The following is a 22481-nucleotide window of genomic DNA, read 5'->3' as shown; positions in this document are numbered from 1 at the left end:
TTCCCGATTAAAATTTGTCAAAAGTCTGATCAAGATCCTGTGAATCGTGGATGTAAATTCAAACTTTATTTAAATTTGTAAAACAAATAATTCAATCACGACAACAATTAGATATTGTTAAAAAAACGTCGATATTCAACCGTTTCCAAGCGAATTTATCCCGACAAACCCGTTCTCAATCCGCTTCTAATCCAATTTGTATCTTTCGCCTGGTAAAATTCGACCGAGTCTGTCACGACTGCGTCCCGATCCTACCGAATGTAATCCGACAGATATCAGACAGTGACCAGACAGTGAACCGACGGTGACGGAAGTTATCTGTTCGAAGACTGTCGGCATACTCGGGATGATCAGGTACTGTCGGAACGTAATCCTATCACGGTCCGCTCTATCGCATTGCAAACGGCTTTGTCTGGTCTCAGTCTTATTGTATTATGTAATTGTCGGGACTTTGACGTGGGTATCATTGACGAATTTCGTATTAATAACCGGAACGGTTTCGGAAAAAAACAGTTCGCAATCGACAAGATCTGGATGCAATCTGGACTCAATCGGCAGAAAACCAGCGATAAAAAATTTCTCCAGATCATTCCCGTTCCACAGGATACCGTCCAGAATACACAGAACATTGTTAGGATTTTGATCCGATACAGCAGAATCTGTCACGACATAGATACGATTGTTATCCGACTAGACAAAAATCGGCTGAGTTTCCCCGAATGTTACAGGCAGCACCTTACTGTCGGGGTGCTTCGCCGAACTATTCGGACCTTCCCGACCCTTAGGAATCTGTTACGAACTAAAACGACTGCGTTCAGACAATGATAGGACATTCCAGATAATTGAGGATAGTAATCCGACTTTTTCACTTTTCGTGTCGTATCGCTGTCTGATCTCAAACGGGAGCAATAATCGGCAATGTGTGAACCCCCCATTAATAGTCTATCATGAAAAAGAAGAGTTTGTCTATTTATAAAGCAATCAATAGGGTAGCTGCCTAATTCAGATCGAGCAGCTATATTACAAGAGCATTTTTTACTCCTAAAGTTAACTTATTAAATATTAAATTTATTTAGTACTTTATCAGGTGGACTTTTGTCAATTAAATTAAGAGTATCTCCTTTTTTTTATTATTTTTATCTCCTTTAATTGAAGCTTGATAAAAGGATTAGTTTGCATCCATAAACCATATTTCACTGTTATAAGTTATTATTGTTCTAACGAGTGAGTTAAATAATTGGTATGACAAATTTACAGGAGTCTGATGAATCGAATTACAATATGTGTTTTATAGAATACATTACTTTCATAGTTGTTTCGCTAATTCTTGTGCTGAATGAATAAGATTTCCATTCTGACTAATGATATTACGAAGACATTTAAACTTTTCCATTTGCTCTAATTTGTCACCATTATAATTAAAAGAATGGTTAAGCTTTTTCCTATTCTTACTTGTGCTTAAAATCATAGTTTTAGTTTTTTTACAATTTACAGTTAACTGCCATTTATCACAGTATTGAGCCAAATGGTTTAAATTTGACTGACGACCCTCTTTAGTTGCATACATTATCAAAATATCATCAGCAAATAGGAGGCTTCCAATATTTGTCTGTTCTATTTTCAAGGGACCACAGTCATCCTGTTTAAAAATTTGAGGTAGATCATTTATGAAAATATTGAATAGGGTAGGAATAAAAGAATCCCCTTGTTTTACCCCTCTGTTTTACCCCTCTAGTTACTTCAAACCAGTTAGTGAGTTTATTATTAATCTTAATTGAAGATTTTGTGTTTGAATACATATTTTTGATTACTTGATGCATGTTACTGCCAATACCTTGAGACAAAATGATATATAATAAAGCTGTTCTCCAAATGGAGTCAAATGCTTTACGTAAGTCAACAAAACAAATATATAATAGTTTCTTTTTTAAATTTACATATTTATTAATCAAAGATTTAAATACAAATAGACTATCTGTAGTTCTTAATTTAGGAAGAAATCCAAATTGTTCCTGGCTAAATTTGTTTTCCATTTATTTAATTATATGTTATTTAAAGTTGAACTAAATATTATGGCAATACCATTTATAAGAGATATTCCTCTGTAGTTGTTTGGGTTTTTGGAATCTCCCGACTTAAATATTCGCACTAATAGAGAATATTGCCATGTTTCAGGGGAATATCCTGAATCAAGAACAAGGTTATATAATTTTGTGTAGCATTTAATAGTTACTGGACTACAATATTTAATACGTCATTTACAATTGAGTCTGGTCCAGGGGATTTTTTCATTTTAAGGGATTTTATAACTTATTTACCTCTGATACTGTTATTGGACTATCAGTTATTTCATTAAATCTATTTTCACTATCTTTGTTTTTCAAAAAATGGTTTATCTCATCTTCTGCTTTGTCGCAAGGTTTGTTCCAAAGACCTTGCTTTTGAAAATGGTTTGTTAAGCTATCTGATTTCATATCAATTTCTGTGGTATTCATATTATTTCTTATAGATTTAAGTAGTTTCCAAAATTGTTGAGGGTCTTTAGTTTGAAGATTTGATAGTTTTCAATCATTTGTTGTTGATATTGGATTTCTTTCTTTTTACTTTCTTTTTTTAAAAATTTTGCAGTTTCAAAAAATTGCTGCTTCAAATTTTTATCAAATGGTTTATGTTTTAGTTTTTTACCTAAATTATTGATCTTACTTCTTAAATCTTTTAATTCATTGTCTGATCAAGGGTTCCTTTTTTGTTTAGTTTTCTTACGCTTTATTGGAACTTTTATTATTCATGTTTTAGAGGCTACATTATCTAAAATTTCTGTTAATAATTTGAAGCTTCATTTATGCCTTTTTTTAATTTTTACAAAGTGGGTGATTTCAAAATTTATTAAAAATCTTATTTTTCACTTCGTCAGAGTTTAATGCTTCATACATCTTACAATGTGACACATCAGTCCATCTGTATATATATGTTGTGATTTTTTTCATATTATTATTATTAAAGTCCTTTTGATTTATATATTGTTTTATATCACATTTTAGTTTAAATGAAATATGTACATGGTCCGATAAAAAATTTAGATCAGAGGTACAAAAATGTTCTACTGAGGGCAGGAGATCCTTGCTCAATATTGCAAAGTCAACTGTGCTACAGCCATTTTTAGAAAAATATGTGTGATAACCCAACGAATCTCCTAAATATCTCCCTTTTTAGATCCTTAGTCTTGAGGATAAACACATGTTCAGTAAATTATTACCTTGTTGGTTTAAAAAAATTCCTAATTATTTCTTTTAATAGGAGAATCTAAATCATAGTCTTGGGGTAACATATCCTGTAAAAATTGGATACTATTATTTTCATTTTCAATGTAGTCAGCTTGTTCCCCAGTTCTGGCATTAAAGTCCCCAATTAGGGCTATATCCCCATATTGTGAATAATTTGCTATCTCAGCCTCTAGATTAAGTAAATCATCTGCAGTGTGTGTTGAATTAAATGGGGGGATGTACACCGCTCAGAGATATATATGTGTTTCTGTCCCAACAAATGTTTTATTCAGTTTAAGCCACACTCTATTTGGTGACTGAGAACCATCCTTTAGATATTCTATTCCTGGATATATTTTTTTTTATATAAACTATAATACCCCCGCTTTGTCTCTTTGACCTTTTATTTTTTTTCCTAGATTTTGATTTTGATACAAATCCATTTATGTGTGTATCTGCACTTCTCCTTTCCATGTTTCAAGAATTACATTTATATCAGATTTAAGATTTTCAATAAAACTTGGGTCCATGTATTTATACCCTAGACCATAAATATTCCAAGACGCTACTATTAATGCTTTTGTTGAAAAGTCATAATTACAAAAAAAGTGAAAAAGTTTAAAATTCTGGTGGGATAATTCCAAGAGTTTACTAAAGTATAACAGTTATCTCCCTTTGTACATAATGTGAACATATTACACGCTTAATGTTATTCAATAGTATACATACAAGTGAAAAATATTTTTATTTAAATATAAATGTCAATTATATATAAATATTCTTAAAGTTTCAGAAAAAATTTCAAGCTGTAATTATTTTCAATTAAAACTATCTTAATATACAAGTAAATTCAAATGTATTATTTACATTTTAGTGTAAATATTGTTCTCCCAGTGCTTAGCTTATATATATCTATGTAAACCGAACAATGTAAGTAAATTCTTATAAAATACAGCAAATGTATTTCTTTTTCCTTATGAACAATAACAAATGAATAATTTGAAAGGGATCCTATTGATCCTATATACATGTAGATGAAGAAGTTACTACTATTAGCTACCAATATCAAGATAATTTTGTCTTTGTTTTCATTTTGTTTCAACAAACATATGAGCATAGGTCAAAGCAAAACATATTGTACTTCCATGGCCAGTACTACTAAAATAAACAATTCAAAAATAATTAAATCTCATGTTTTCTTTCTTTCTTTTTTACTCTTTTTTCTGTTAAGAAACAGTTAAAATATTAAAGCCTTCAGCACCTCATCGAATCATTCGACGTCAAGTTATCATTAATTATGAACAAAAATTAAAACTGTACCTATCAAAATTTGATATACATGATAAATACAAAACAATAAATTGGTACAATGCAAATTTAATTTTCAGCGTTATTCATGTTGTTTATAATTTGGCAAAAATATCTAATTAAAAGACAATTTTCTTAATAGTTGTTTCATCAGTATTTCCATGTTGTCATTTTCATGATTCACATTGTTTCTCTCATCTGAATGGTACTGGTAGTTTTGATCCATTTGAATGTGTCTATAATTTTCCTGTCTATTTTGATATTCCCTCTCATTTGGGTATCTTTGATATTCTTTCTCGTTCTGATGTCTCAGATTTTCCCTCTAATTTTGATAACTTGGATATTCCCTCCCATTTTGATATTGGTTATCATTATAGTTTGTATATTGGTGTCCATTTGCGTATGATTGATGTCGGTTTTGTATTCCATATTGTTGATTATAGCCTCGGTTGTACTGGACTCTTTCTCTCCTTTGTTGATTGTTGCCGGAACAGCTGATTCCTTATATTGGGTTCAAAATTTCCTTTAAATTTCTGACGTATGTAGGGGCCCCCTTTTCTAAAGACAGATGTATTCCCTCCATGAAGTCATTTCGAGTCAGGTTTTTCTGTCTAATGATTGGAAATCCATATTCTTCAGTGTGATTTTCAAGGATATTTATTAAAGTCTAGCCTTTTTTCATCAAATTTTCGTGTTTCTGTTCTATTTTGGTAGAATCTAGGCAACATTTCTCCTAAAAAGATGTTGCAGTCAGGGGGCATACCCTCTTTTGTTTCTTTCAATAATTCCATAAAAGGAGGAATAACTTGGTCTATACTGTCCTTTTAATCTAAAACATTAGAACCAACTTGTATAAACCACATTACTGATAGGCGTTTTGTTGCTTTGTGATTGAATAAAGCTTCTAGCCCCTTTTATTGTTTTTTCTTTCATTGTATTAATTTTCACCTGTTTATTTCTGTATATTTTTCTTGGCTTTAGATCTTTTACCACTGATGTTCCTATAATCAACACGTCTATATTTCTTAGTGGTTCTTTTGATTTTGATGAAGTCAATCTGTTGATATTTTCAATCCTCTCAATTTTATGTTCTGGCAGTTCAGTTTTTTCTTTTGTTTTAAATTTATCACTTTTATCACTTTTTTCCAATTTATCAATTATTTTTGTTAAGCATGTTTCATCAATTTTTTCGTTTGAATGTAGAATGTTTGCTGTATTTTTATCCTGTGTGGTCAGCATTATTTCACACTTTTCTTTGATACATTTTTTGGTTTCAATGGTCATATTGTCAACAGCTTTAGAAATATTTTTTTCTGCAAGTTTTCTTGTTTCTTTGTGTTCCTTTTCAACTTTTTTCAGAAATTATATTCATTTCAGATTTAATTCCCTTTGTTATTGTTGACATTTCTGTAATTTTATAACACATGTTGTTATTAGATATTTCTAGAGATATCAGTTTATTTGCAAGTTCATTTACTTTGTCAATTGTTTGAAATTTTTCAATAAATAGCAGGTCCATTTTATGTAATGTTTCTTTGATTTTATCGATATCTTTTTTACATTGATTTCACAATTTCTTTGATAATGAGTTCATTCGTCTTCCTTACTGTTTGTATCATTTGGGATACATGTATAATTACTTCTTGTAATGTGTTCATCCTCTACTTCACTGTTCTTTTCAAGATTGTCAGTATCTTTATCATGAACATCAAGTAAAGTTTTGGGATTTGTTTCCTCAAAGTCCTCATTGTCATCACTATTATGATTGGTTACTGGTATTTCTTTTTCTGAGTTTTTATTATCAATAATTGTAAAGTTTGGGGGCCTCATGTTTTTGATTTTCCAATCTAGAATTTTTGGATTATCTCCCTTTAAACACATGTTGATCATTTTCTTAATGTTATCGAATTCCCGTTAACCTTGGCACTGAATTCCTTGAACTAAACATTTGTACGTTGTGTAGAACAGTTTAATGGTTAAAAGTTTATTCCCTTTATCATGGTTATGAACCACCGACTTGAAGAGATTTGGAGAATGGAGATTGTGTTTAAACTAATAATGTTCGTGATATTTGTAATGATCTGTAATGATTTTGATAATTTTTTTAAATCATGATTTTTGCTCATACATCTGTCAGTCCTCAGGTTTTCAACACATAATGTAACTTATTGAGAATTTAACAACATGGAATAAAGTATTGTTGTTGCTTTGTTGTATCTGAAGGGTTGAAATAAACATCACAAACTTTGTTATAATCAAAAGACTTTCACAAACTTAACAAGTTATACACATTATTTTTCATATAATAAGTCATGTCGGTAAATAAAAATAGTATAGCTATTCGCCCTTCTGGATATCGGTCATTTGGTGAAAAGTTATACCAAATCTTTTTATTTTCATCTTTATTGAAAACATTGCAATAATGCTGGACGTTATTTACGGGATACATTGCTTATTGATGGTCTGTTCTGTACATTATATTCGTATAGTTTTGAATATTTGAAGCCAACAGTTTGATAAACTTATCCGGTTGTACATAATAATAATATATGAGATTTTAGTGATATATTTTCCAAAATTTGAACACCTATTTGTATTCAATAGAATACATAAAAGAGGTAAATCATGTAAAGCATGTTGCAGGATTTAAACTAGTTTTGACTGGGTTTATTGTTATTTTTTCTTTATGTATCCCCCGTTTTGAGACTAAAAATTTCACACTTTCATATATATAGTTTATGGTAGATTCATGGTATAGCGCCATCTTGGATTGCACAATCACAGTACAAAATCGGTCTAGTTATTTGCCCAAGTCTGCAAATTTGGAGACAGATTTGCAATTTAATGGTTCCACTATTTATTCATATTAAGAAAACTTTGTGATCAAAATATTTAAACAAATATCATTTATTTTTGTTTTTATAAAATTTTTTTTAAATGAGCAATTTCAGGGGAGATAACTCTTTTTAGTAAAAAAATAATACTGGACTATTTATAGGAAATTTTTTATTTTTTTAATTGTAGCAAGAAAACAATTTCGGTGACATCATTTTTTCTTCTTAATTTCTTAAAACATATAATAAAAACTTTCTTCTCACAATTCATTTAAAAATTCTATCTCATAGAATTTTTGTTATGCACACAAATGATCGAAATGTTTTTTTTTATTACAATCTTACCAAAGTTAGGCAATATTCATTGACTCATAGCATGACAAATAGCCCGGTGACCCATACTTTTTTATTATATTTTTGAAAAAATCATAGTAAAATCTTCATTTTGGCAAAATTAAAATAAATTCTGTCTCAAATAGTCTATACTTATGATCTACCTCATTTAACTTATTCATAATAATTACTGATATGTATCCGTACGAGTTTTTAAACAAGTAACACTCTTATTGTGTATTAAGTGCAATCCCTGAAGATATAGAACTAGTCTTTGATACACTGTTGTAAAATGTAGACTTAAAGACAAGTTTTATTGACGGTGATGAGAGCTTTCACAAAAGGGACATATATTTATTATTTGTCTCATACAACGTTAGATCACCAATTTTGCGCCTGCAAATTTGTATCTTCCCACAGCGGGATTCGAACTTATACATTTGTGACATTGTGGTAACACCACCTGCACCGTGTTCATCGCACTAGACCACTAGATTACTTATGCTTCTTTAAATACAGCTGTCGATGGTCGATGCAAGTCCGTTCCTCGTCGGCTTTATCTAGGGTTGTAAACACAATGCAGTTATATAGTGGCAAGTAGATGCTGTACCTTTCAGATCTTCGATTGTGTCTGTCGTAAAGGTTGATGATGTTGATTATCATGCCGCCGCATCGAACTTTGATTTTAATTATACACGTTTAAACATGTGAAACTTTATTACAGACATCTCCATCAAATAGCACGTTGTTATACTGGGCAAAAACCATAAAAAAAATGCGTCTCCAATTTAGCCAAACAATGTTAAATCTTCAAATTTTCGTAAGCAAACTCTTGTTCTTCCCTTAACAATATTAGAACCCTTGCGTCTGGGACATTGCGATAACACCATCTGTACTGTGTTCAGCGCTCTAGTCCACTCTACAATGTAGGCTACATTTAAATTTAGCTGTTGATAGTCGTTTTTATGCCTTTCCTTTCTGCAATATTTATGGTTGTAACACAAAACATGATTTATAGTGTCAAGAAGTGGTGTATCTTTCTGATAAGCTATTTTGGCTTCCGTAAAAGATGACGCACTATACAATATAAATTTTATTATACATGTCTAAGCATGTGATAGCTTTATGACAGACATTCTCCTTTGGATAACACGTGGTTATACAGGCCTAACACCGTATATATATATACCATTGGCAGTCAGCAGGGTTTAAGAACATCAGTTGTTCGACCTGTTAGTCAAATGCGTTTTGTTTAAATATACTTTTTCACTTTTTTGGTCTTTTGGAAAATGTTGTTTGTGCTGTTTTTAGACCCTTCTACAACGAAATTTGTTTTACATGCATACGTATAAAAATTGCGGTTTTTATCCAACGCAATCATAGGTTTGAACGTAGTTTTCAATTTAGACTTGTTTATATATATATATAATGTGTCTCAAATTTAGTAAAACAGTGTTAGATCTTCAAATTTGCGTAAGAAAATATTAAAATTAGTACCGTTAATGTTATTACTACCACTGGGTCAATGCATCTGCTGGTGGATTGTTAGTCCCCGAGGTTATCACCAGCCCAGTAGCCAGTACTTCGGTACTGGCATGAAAATACAGATTTTTTTGGTGTAAATAAAATTTGCTGTTACAAAATGTTAGAAATTATTATAAATAAAGGAATGTATCTCACTCATGCAAAGCTCTGATTCCTTTCACTGATTTGGCTATACATATTATACCTTTCGTATTATAGCTCTTTATCTTTTACCGGTATATAAGATTTGGATTTCAAATATTTTGGCCACGAGCATCACTGAAGAGACATATATTGTCGAAATGCGGATCTGGTGCAGGAAAATTGGTACCGTTAATGTTATTGTTCCCTCAGCGAGAATTGAGCCCTTACGTTTGTGGCATTTACATGTACATATATAAAGTTCTTATATTTACATTTTGACACTGATGCAGCATCGAAGCATAAAGTTTCGTGAGATATCACAACTGTACATACGTCCCACTAGTAAATCAATTTTGATCTGAACAGCTTTTGAAAGACTGAAAAATAAATTTTCATTGATTTTCAGTTTTTCAGTTAGTATCAATACTTATCAACTGCAGTTAAGCTAGTACTGTTTATGTCGCTAGCTTGCAGTTGATTATGATTCGTAGAGTCTATTTTCATACTGTTCAGTAGTTGTTATTCTTACTTTACACACCAAAATCTTTCTATATCAACGGATGTTATTGAACATTTAAAAAAATACGAACAAAGAAAACAGAAGATCCAGTAGCCAACCATTTCATTCAGCACAATCATTCCATGACAAATTTAAAAGTAACCGCCATAGAAAAAGTATTTGGGACAGAAATTTACAGAAAAACTAAAGAAGCCTTTTGGATAAAAAAAAAATGAAAACTTTAGAACCTGATGAACTCAACACAATGTATGAACGATAATAAAAATATTTATATTAAAAAAGAGAAAAACGTGGCAAATGAACGTCATAGTAGTTATTATAACGTAATGTATCCAAGTAATGTAATTGTTGTAATTTATTCAAATGAAGAAGGCCGTAATGGCCGAAACGTATGGGAATTTGTGTTATAGTTTTTATATATACAACTCGTCTAAACATCAGTATCTAATATATATGATATAATAGTAAAATTAGAGTTATAATTTGTTTTGTTTTCTATTAAAGTGTAAACGAGATCCAATAATTTTGTGATTAATATATATTCAATAAAATGTTCTTGTCCTGAAACTTCCTCAATGCACACTTAATGACAAAAAACATGGTCAAGATGATTGATTTGCTATTAGTTTGTCAATTTTCGTCAAGCTTTCTTGTGCTATTATAATCTATTTTCGTCAAGCTTTCTTGTGCTATTATAATCTATTTTCGACCATTGATATTGCCGCATTTATGACCAATATATACTTTATGACTCTGAAATTGGTAATAAAGTTTTGATTGTTCTTTTGCATTTTTTAAAATTCTAATACAAAGATCGATCTGTTTGGTCAAACCCTATTCAATGAAATTCGTCATTTTGTTCAATTACATGTCATTTAACTACTTTCATAGTTCGTGCCGTATTTATTGGCGATATCATCTTCATCCGTGCAACATTTGTTATGGGTCTGTAAAAAGCCTATAGCTATCAGTCAAATGGATTTTTTTGGTTGCAATCTTTCGTAACTCTTATTCGTTTGATTTTAATTTCTGAATACAGAAGAGGACATATTTACATTTTTAAATTTACATAAATATTTTGTTCTTCGGGTTAAAGAGATTTATTGATATTTCATGTGTCCAATCAAAAGTGGAATGTTTGTTTTTGGTTAAATTTATGGTGTTTATACAATGATTTAACTGCTGAATGGAGTATTTTTTTTTATATTTAACTAAAATTAACATTCTGAGATACAATTTTAAATGTAAGGGGACCAAGGCTATGCCCCTGAGAAAGAAATCAAACACAATAATATACTAGAAATTTAGAGTCTGTCTATATGCTTATCCTTCCGGAGCACCTGCATTATCCCCGGTTCAGAGAGAGATTCAGTCTTCAGTGTTCTTTGTTGTGTTTTGTGTTCTGTTGTTGCAGGTTTTTGTCTTTTTCTTTTTTTACCTGGACATTGTCAGTTTGTTTTCGATTATTCATAGTAAGAATTATGCTAAGCCTTGTAATATGCTATCTTGGTTCTTGAAAACGAGTTAAGATAAAATATGAGAAAAAAGTAAAATGATAAAAAAGAACCGAACTCCAATACGGAAAGTCCTTATGAAATGGCAAAAATCAAAAGCCCAAACACATCTAATGAATGGAAAACAACTTTTATAATTCTGACTTGGTACATAAAAGTAAGTGGTTTAATATCCTTTTGGAAAACAAATGTTTGGGTCTTAGAACTAGTCTTTTTACTGCAAAACAAACAATATATTCCTTTCATATTCCGACATCACTTTAGAGTAATCCAATTCAACTCCCCATCAAAGTTAAAAAATAAAAATAAATATGTAAATATCTTTTCTGTTTTTACAAACAGTTTTAATTATATGATTAACCACACAATTTTTTTTTTAGATGGAAAGCAATTTCTTTTTTAATATTTTATCTATAACCTAGACAGATGATGTTCGACTATAAAACGATCCAGATCATGGAAGATACTCGATTTACGTGCAATAGCAAACTTTGGTTATGCAATTGTTGTCGTTTGTTGATGTGGTTGATAAGTATTTTGCGTTTCTCGTTTTTAATAAGGATAAGACCGTTAATTTCCAGTTTAAATGGCTTTACACTAGTCATTTTTGGGGCCCTTTATAGCTTACTGTTCGGTGTAAGAAAAGCTCTGATTGAGGACCATACGTTGACATGTAATGCTTTTCTTTAATAAATTGTGCATTGCATGGAATGTTGTCTCCTTGGCACTAATATCACGTCTTATATATATTAATCAAATATATGAATATGTGTCATTATCAATCTTATAGTATTGAATCTTTGAGTAACTTATAAAAAGGATCACATGATACCTAGGGACTACCCTTGTTCTCGCTTTAAATCAATATACATGTACCTTTTCATGTGCATAATTTCATAAATAAATGTTAATCATTTAGATATTGCAAAAATATATAAAAACGTCGCACGATACTGCAGCTGGTGTCACCTTACGTTACACACTCAAAGACGTAAGCCAAAATAAAAACGTTTGAATGCATGTTGTTCAGATGGCTTTTTACAATAAATTTTAAAGGATTGATTTGTTTTTCCTAAGAAAGGATTAATTGTTTTTTCTTAGATAAAAGATGTTAAGCTTTAGTTTTATTAACAAATAAAAAAGTAACTTGAATTGAAACCATTTGTTTTATATACATTTTAATTATCAAAGGCAATCGATTACTTTTTTTTTTATGGATAAACTATGCACTGCAAATGCACTCATCTTTGCACTCCAGAATGTCAAGGCGAAAGGACTACGGCATATCTAGCATGTAAGTTCTGCTCAAATATATGCAAGGGAATCAGCGGGAACAATTATTATTGCTGTTTTTTTCTATTAATTTGTATAATAGCGGATCCGACTATTATAGTCCGGAAAACACTTCGGTTCCGCGATAAAATCTCTGCCAACCCCTTCTTTATGAACCGGTAGAGCTTCACAACATAAAACATTAGTTTTAAAGTTTTCTTATTAAGCAACAAAATATAATAGCCGTATTCCAAATCGTCTGTGAAAACCGCAACAATGACAATTAGACGGAACGTTAGAAGTATATTTTATTAAATAATTCGTCAAAATCATATGTGGGGACATTGTATTGGACATTTTAGTTTTATCTGATATCTCGTATATTAGATTTAATTTATGGGAATTTAATACCAAAATAAAGCTATTTTTTTGTACTTTCATCCATTATAATTTGTTTTATGTGGCGAATGGGACTGTATTAAATAAGCATCATGAAAAACAGAAAACGTAACCATACGTTTAATTTGGTTTGAAGGGGACAAAATGTCGGACATTGCTATTCAACTCGAATAATAAGAATTTATTTTTAAAAATCCTGATTATTGCATGAGGCGAAAGTATGATCTTTGTACAAAATACTAGTATAAGAATTATTTACTTTCGACATGGGGATTGCTCTGAAATTCCCTTTTTTGAGACAATTTAACAAAAATTACGGCAACCTTTCGTGCATGGGAAACATAATTTGTTTCATCTTGATCCCTTTTTTTTTTATATTTCCGTCTTTTCGAGAGAAAAAAATCGACATGACGTCATCGCCCAATTATGAATTGCTTGTTCTAGACAAACTTTAATATCGTTTGGTAATAAAATTTATATGTTTTTACGGTATTCAGAATTTCACAAAACTAAAAGTGTAACGCGGGACAAGGAAATTATATTGCAAAATAAAGGTTTTATTGAGTTTTAATCAATGAAAATGGTCTGTTACATATACAAAATTGCAATAATCTGAAAGAAGAGGTTAAAAGCTTTAAAATGATATACAACACTTTATAATATCAATTTTTATGTTTAAAAATTAATAAGATGAATGTGTCTTGTCCGTGATTTTACCAAAGTAACACCAGTAGCGTGCGACGTTTCATAGTACATATAAATTTAGAATGTAAAACCATTCGAGTTTAATTAATAGTGGATAAACATAACATGTTTGTGATTTAGTGATACATAGGAATGAATGGATGTTATGAGTTCTTTGAATTTAGTTTTGATTATATAGCTACCAAAAAAACATCTCATTAATGATAAGTGTCAAAACAAACCACATAAATTCAAAAGAGTTATAATATTTATTTAGGAATTGGAAAAATTTGTTTGAATACAGTTATCATATTAATGAATCTCAATACATATATGCAATGTAATGTAAACTAATGTGTTTTTCTGTATACCTTTGTCCAACTTAGGTGATTCCAGAATAAAATGATATATATATATATATATATAAACTGTTATTTAGATATTTCTATTATCAATGACTGACTAATGGTTTGATTAAAGGTATGCCAGTAGTATGATATAAACTGTTGATACCAATATGCATGCTCATTAAACGTGTTTCTGAAATAACCCTTATCAGATTTAATTAGCTTGAGATCAATCTTTTTTGAAGCCAGACATATGATATCTTTAGAATAGATTTAAAAGGATCAATCAACAGATTTAAACCATATGTAATTAAAGACAATTATGCTAAAATCATTAACATCAGTCTCCTTTGTTATTAAAGAAATTATAGACACAAATTATGTGACTTTATCATTAACATGCATTATGTCTTATAACTTGGCAAACAGATGCATTATTATCGCTTAAAAACTTAGCCTCTTGATTATATCAATAAGATAGTTGATTAGCTAGATGACCCATGTATAATTTGGTTAATGAACGTCACGACAATAGCGTTTTCAGCTATCATGATCATAACTTAAACCAACATACATGACATATGTCTTAGTTCGTATAAAGTAACTGGTGTCAAATCAAAAATGTTTAAACTGGGCCATTTGTAGGACATCTGGTCTAAAGGTTAAAGTGGACTTTTCTTGTCATTTGACGTATGTCGTTCATCGTCTTAAAGCGCCTTTAAAGTCGTCGTTGTCCGTCGTATTCGTCCGCCGTATTCGTCCGCTAACACACATAGCCGACATTGCTAAAGTATACTTTGTTTTAATATCTTATTGAAGCATAGACATGTCAAACATCAGTAAATGATAAGCAAGATTATATCTTTGAGGTTGCATTTCTGTAAATATTGACAATGCAATTTCACATAGGAACTCCTTGTACGGCTAAAACTGTACCACTTTTAATTTACTATGAAGTTTTGAAAAAAAATCTTATCCTGGAATTGAAAGTTCATATGCACTACATTTTTTTTCAAAGGTCAAAATATAGGGGGCTGTGCGGCATATTTTCAACGTTTATATGCCCTGAACTTTTCAGAGTTTAAACTAACACTTATTTTCTTAACATCCCCTACCTTGAATGAAAGGTTACCACAGATTTTAATGTAAACAATATGCACATGTATATTTATTAATAACATTCCCAAGTTATGTCTCTATGAGATGGAACACAGAGAGCACAACTGGGAACCAGTATGTAAACACAATTAATTTTCTATGCATATTCAAGATCTCCCCAAAAGAGGCGTGGTTTGAGAAACAGCTGTATTTACAAAGTGCAACCTTGAAAAAAGTATAAGAGAAATTGTCAGTCAACTATTTGTTAGAATTATTGCTCTTTAATGACGTTTAATATGTTGGTGCGTTTTTTTTAAGCTGAAAACAAAATGAATAAAAAGATTGAGCTTGATTTTCATATGATGCAGACATAATCATTCAATCATTTCAATTGAAGTCTGGAGCTGGTATGTAAATACCTGCTAAAAGTAAGTTGCAAAGAGATGTATCATTTTCATTTTGCTAAAGTTTCTTTTGCTGCATTGTACATATTCTTACATCAAATAGTAGCAACACTTAGTTGTTGACATGAATATCAATAATATGGTAATTTTATAAATTTCATGTACAGATATTTGATTTTTTTTTGAAAAAATAAGGATTTTCGTATCCAAGGAATAGATTACCGTAGCCGTACTTGGCACATTTCTTGGGAATTTTGGGTCCTCATTGATCTTCAACTATGTACTTGTTTGGATTATGTTAGCTATTTTGATCTGAGCGTCACTGATGAGTCATATGTGGACGAAACGAGCGTCTGGCGTATTAAATTATAATTCTGATACCTTTGATATAACTATTTTCACCACTGGGTCGATGCCACTACTGGTCGACGTTTCGTTCCCGAGGGTATCGCCAGCCCAGTAGTCAGCACCTCTGTGTTGACATGAATACCAATTATATGGTCATTTCTATTTTCCTGTACAAAACTTTGAATTTTTCAAAAACTAAGGATTTTTTGTTTATCCCAGGAATAGATTACCTTAGCCAAATTCGGCACAAATCTTTTGAAATGTTGGTCCTCAGTGCTCTTCAACTGTGTACTTGTTTGGTTTTTTACCTATTTTGATCTGAGCGTCACTTTAAACGAGACGCGTGTCTGGTGTATTGAATTATCATCCTAATACCTTTGATAAATATACATGGACCCCTATTTTTCTTAATAAACGTATCGCTAATTAAATTGGATATGGTTTTGCAGAATGTGTCAAAGAAACAATAATCCGACCTAAAAGCAAACAACAGCCGAAGGTCACCAATGGGTTTTCATTTTAGCGAGAAACTCTCGCACCCGGAGGAATACTTCAGCTGACCCCTATATAACGCTGTATGCTTATTTTTCTCGCTGGCTAGATCTATAGGGGAGGTTGGAGATCTTTTAAAACATGTTTAACTGTTTCGTATTTTAGCGCCTATCTCAAGTCAGGATATAATGGCCTTTTTAGTATTTTTTAAACATTTTAGTTTCAGTTTTAATTAGTTATTTCACACAGCCCGTCTCCAGGTGCGGATTCCCCCCCCCCCCCCCCCCCCCCCCCCCGCCGTGTTAAAGACCCATTGGTAGTCTCAGGCTTTGTCATGCTCTTTTGTCAGTCTGTTGTCTCTTTGACACATTCCCTATTTACATTTTCTGAAAAAATGATCAGTCCAATAAGATATCTACAAATCAATCTTTTTTTGCAAACATTGTGAAGCTCTATAACAGTGATTACATTGAAGGACTATTTTGTTGATCATATACTGTGTTTGAGCAAAAACAAAAGCAGATAGAAACAAACCAATCCGAAAATTGATCAGCAATATAACGTGTAAGATCAACAAGAGAACAAGATTTTTGTTTTTATTTCTATTCTGGTCTACAATATTGAAGATTGGCCGTAATTGAAAATGCACATACACTTACATGAGTGACACAGGCTTTTTATATCATCTAGTTCTGTTTTATTTATGGTATTCAATTCATGTTAATATTTAGACATAAAGATATTTTGTCAATCTTAAAAATGGTTCTTTTGGATCTTCACGCAGACAGTGATAAGAATTTTACATGATTTGGAGTATCAAGTATATGAGGGGTAGAGCAAGTTAAATTGTGGATTAAATATTTACTTTCATCTGATTAAACACCGTATTATCTTCTTTAAAATTATGTACAATCAAAGTTGCTGCATTTTGTGTTGCCAAATACTAATTTTCAACTTGTCTTGTTCAGATTGTTGAGGTTTTATGTCTTACCTGGCTAGTATATTTAGTTTGAAAAATCGTTCTCCATTCTCCTCAAGAAAAATTGCAAGAGTGTACACTACCAAGAATTTACTCACGTTTTTTTTGGTACATTTCTACCCTTGTATATATCAGTACTGTTCGGCAAAACAGAAAACTTGTAATGTTATACTTTTTGTTTATTCATTCAGTACTGTTTTTGACAGTACTGATTCAGTACTGATTTTGACAGTACTGTTTCAGTACTGATTTTGACAGTACTGTTTCAGTACTGATTTTGACAGTATTGTTTCAGTACTGATTTTAACAGTACTGTTTCAGTACTGATTTTAACAGTACTGTTTCAGAACTGATATTAACAGTACTGTTTCAGTACTGATTTCGTCAGTTTCATTATAACACTAATTAAATCAGTTCTGTATCTGTAGGGAATTTTTCATGACTGTTTTAAGGTGGATCCCTACAGATATAGCAAATTTTTTTTCACCATTGAATTTTTCTTAAAATTTGCATACATATACTATGCAATGGCCTCTATGAAAATTTGAGTTAAAAATAGTATGTCACCAGACTCGTTTCCATGGTAACGGTCACCAAAGTTGGTACATCACGTGTATGCATAAATACATACCCGATGTAGAAACTCTGGATTTTTTTCAAGCCTTTGAAAGTATTTTGAAGGGTTTGTTCTTCATTTATTACAAAATTATTATTTAAAATGTAAATAAAACACAAATAATGGCAGTTTATTCATTTTCATTGATTTCGTCTCTAATTTCATCAACACTGCTCCACAAAAAAAAACACAGATTTTGTTAAAAATTTCTATTTTTCTTAAATTTCCAAAAAAATGGTCCAATGAATATTTTTTTAAATTTGACATAAGATGGTCATAACAATGAGCTTTAAAAAGAAATTAAAAAAAATATGGGTCACCAGACTATTTTTTGCACGAAAAATGTTTTTGTGACCCCTAACGAAACAGTGATCAACAGCAGTTTTTTGTATATCTTTCATCATCGGTGATCAAAGTGTGACATATGTTGTCATATCCTTTGTTAAACTAACACAGAATAATACAGTTTCACAAGGCAATCAAATGAGAACAATTTTTTGGTTTCTATGAACAACGGTTACCATGGCAACAGGACATGAAGTTGGAAAATTCAAGTTTTTGCATTGTTCTGATGTGCAAGATTAACAACCTAACAGACAATGGCAGATCAAATACCATGATTTCAGACCAACAACACATGGCTTCTATGTAAATGTAAACAAATATTATGATACATTGTAATGCAGCTTATATTAGCATTACTGTGGTCTTAAATGAGCAAAATAAATTACTCAGAAGTTAGCGAAAATCACCAAATATATTTTTTTTTAAATTATCGATTCATAGGTAACAGTCATGCAAGTAAATGGATTAAAAAAGACTTTGTCACCTTTTCCACAATTAATGATTTAAGTTTGATGAAGCATAATGATAATACATTATATATTTCAGTTGTCATAGTAACATAACCAAAAAATGATGAAATTATAACTTTTTCAAAGGTTTTTCAACTTTCTTTATTTTGAATGCCTCAATAATCAAGCAAACATATAACTGTTATATTTACAAATGTGTAAATAGTTTACTCCTCTGATTCAGTCAAGTACTTATTGATAGTCATAGCATTATTAGAGTTCACTTTGTTCTCAGTCAAAATTATCAATCCTTCCATATTGAATAGTACATGATGCTCCCAGTCAGATATATCATATTACTATTAGTTGCAATTCTTTTCTTTCAAAATCTTTGTTTTCTGGTTATCTGTTTGCCTCTCTAATTTCTTATTCATACTTTCCCAAATTTTCTACGTAAATTTTCCAGGGGAACATTCTGTTGCTGCATTTACCTGAAAGTTTAATTTATTTATTTGTAATGAAAAGGTGTAATATATACTAATAAACTACTAAATCTATATAATATTTCAGTGAGTGCAAAATTAATCCAATCATGCATTACAACATCAATTTAAAAAGATTATATTATACCTGACTAACAAAGGTACTCATTAAGAGTTTTATAATATGATATATGGCCAGGTTTTTGAAGTGATTGCAATAATTAGGTCAGCTGATGGGTATGCATTTTATATTGCTTTTGCATATGATGGCCATCCTTTTTAGTGGTTTTTGTTTTGTGAACAATGGAAATTTGGAATGCAATAATTGACAATATAAATGATATAGGGAGCATTATAGGGTCCAATGCAAATAAATTCAAGGTATACATGTATATTTAATAGGTGTGACCTTTACCATATATGTGTACCTTAAATCAAAACATTTGAACTGTTCTTTTTGGTAAAAATTTACATATATACAGCATGTGACCAAGTTTGAAATAAACATAAGTTATCTACATCACATAGTTATCTTCATTGTCAGAATTGTGGCACATAAGAACCAGTGGCAGTCTTGATAATATACTTTGTATTTAAATTATAAAATAAAGTACAAATCAATAGTGTAAAATGTGGATCACTGTGACCTTCTTTTGCCTGGAAGCTGAGTTACTAACTGAGACTCTGAGAGTGTATATATAAGTTTGCATGATCTGACACCTTTTAGTTGCTGAGATATACATTTGTTGTATATGAAATTGGATGTTTAATGTAACCAAAGTCAGTGAATTGGAAAATGTAGGTCAGTGACATCTGTGTACAAGTTTACATGATCCTACATTTTATAGTTGAGTCTACTAAATATATTGTCCAAAAAGAAATGTTATAAATGCCTGCAAAACACCATTATCAGATTAAAAAGTCTCAAATGGAACCTAAGTTTTTTTTCAAAGGTAACTACATGTAATTATCCTAAAATGTATGTATTTACCATTGACAGTCATCCTTCATTTTTCTACAAAACTGCTGCTAATAACCTGCTGTTAAATGATGACCATGAGACCTACAATTGATAACAAATATAACAAAAATTAAATAAGTAAATTAATATAATCAGATAATATAGGATTCATAAAAAGTGAGAGTTTTATATTACTTTTTATCAATGTTGGTTGTTCAATATCAAAATAGTGAAAATAATGATAAAAAAGGCCATATTCCATATAATAACAAGAGCATTGCTAAGTATGGCATCCTCTCACCATAGAAGACTGTTGCTTTCACATGGGTGTTTAGAATCTACAATGTCCACTTTCACCTTGACATTTGGGAATATCTTTTCTATTAATAAAGTTAAAGTCTAAATTTTTTAAATTTACCTGTATTACTTTCATAGTTTCAACCAGTACCAAACATTTGCAATTCTGCAACATAACTAGCTTCAACCTAATGAAAAAAGTGATAACAAATATATATAAATGAAAGTGCATGCAGTGTTCAAATACTATAGCTAAAACATATTACATTTAAAATTAACTGGAAACTCAGGCTGTTAACAATGAAATTTGTAATAATAATAAAAAAATTATAATATGTATAAAGGCTTTCAAAACCAAATAGGTTTCATTAAATTTGTTGAAATTATACATTAATATAGATTTCATTTGATAAATTATACATATGTAACTAATTCTAGTTCAATATTTTTGTTGAAACAAATTCTGTCATGTTCTATACATGAACGTCTTCAAGTATATATAACAATGCTTTACCACAAAATTGATTTGAAATATTGACCCTAAACTTGAAATTATTACCAAGATCTGTTAATTCATTTTTATGACTGCTTAAGTGCAAATATGAATATAATTATGGTCCTCATTATACTTTATATCTACTTAGGAAAATTTATGAATTATATGACTAAAGGTTTAATTACCTTCCAATTATTCATTAAATTAACCATGTTTAAAACTGTTTCTTCTTTTGAATTTATTTACAGGATTCTTTTGCAACTGCAAATATTTTATTTCCAGTTTGAGTCTCCTTTTTCTTTAAGTATGGCTGATGAATTCACAGACAGTACATTCAATCCATTAAGGAAATTGTTGAAATGTGTGGCACAAATTCCTGCATGTATCATTCCTGAAAAATATGATATGAAATGTCAGTCTGCACATGTATTGGTTAATTAGATAAACTATAAACTATTTAGACTTGAGTTCATAATTTTATTTGGAATATACAATTGATTTTTTCAATTTATATTTATATAATATGATTGTGAATTCATGTTTACCTTTATTCTTATAGATCACAGACTCACATTTATTTCTAATAATGTGGAATGAGGGTGGGTGCCCCTTCTTCTTAATTTTCTTTTTTGCCTTCATGCATTATCCTGCATTCTACACATCATTCTAAATGACTAAATATGTAAGGTTTCCGACCACTTGGTCTCTGATCACATGCAAAAGATGACTTAATATGAAAATTCTGATTATAAAATAAAGAAAACTAATATTTTGAGTTTGTAAAACATTATTTTTGTGAATGAATCATTGTGACTGCAATTGTTTACTTTTTCAATTCTAATTTTATTTATGGTTATATAATTGCTACCAAATAAGTATTTACAAAATAATCCTCTCCTTTTGGATGCAAAACTAAAAAGCCCCTTATGTATAGATGTCTTTGTGTACATTGCAAAAATGATAAATAACTTCCAGGGGCAAAATTCCAGAAAAATTACAAAGTCCAGCTTCATAAAAAATTTGGGCAGCACTTCCCCTCAAAATAAAGCTTTTTACCCTCAAACCACATAAACCCCAGACCATAATAGAGGGGAATTAAAGAAAGAAAAAGAGAGGTGTGGGGCAGGTTCATTTATTCAAGACATGAAACCATACACCTTCTCCAACCAGTAAAATGTGTAAAGTCTAAAGAGAATATATAATAAAGAGAAAATTGAACTCTCTTACCATGTGCAGCTTTTGAATTGATAACAAATCCACCAGTCCCATTTTCCCCCTCGTTTCTACACTGTCACACATGATATGCAGGTTACATGCACTGCAGCTACAACGATATGGTATGGGCAAAACGCTCCACGGCCTCCACCTCCTG

General features: G+C 30.7%; 1 long non-coding RNA gene across 1 annotated transcript; it reads right to left on the bottom strand.

Moving 5' to 3' along the window:
• Nucleotides 1-18206: 18206 nt before the first annotated feature.
• On the bottom strand, nucleotides 18207-21394 carry LOC139527746 (uncharacterized). The gene is made up of 4 exons (XR_011665429.1): nucleotides 21295-21394; nucleotides 20735-20801; nucleotides 20347-20418; nucleotides 18207-19364 (listed from the first exon to the last, which is right to left on the bottom strand). It is a non-coding gene; the product is annotated as an uncharacterized lncRNA (long non-coding RNA).
• Between the last annotated feature and the right edge of the window lie 1087 nt (nucleotides 21395-22481).

The sequence above is a fragment of the Mytilus edulis genome, chromosome 6, assembly GCF_963676685.1.
Source record: "Mytilus edulis chromosome 6, xbMytEdul2.2, whole genome shotgun sequence".
In the NCBI taxonomy this organism is placed as follows: Eukaryota; Metazoa; Mollusca; class Bivalvia; order Mytilida; family Mytilidae; genus Mytilus; species Mytilus edulis.
The sequence above is the reverse complement of the archived record's forward strand: the minus strand, read 5'-3'. Positions and strand labels throughout refer to the sequence as shown.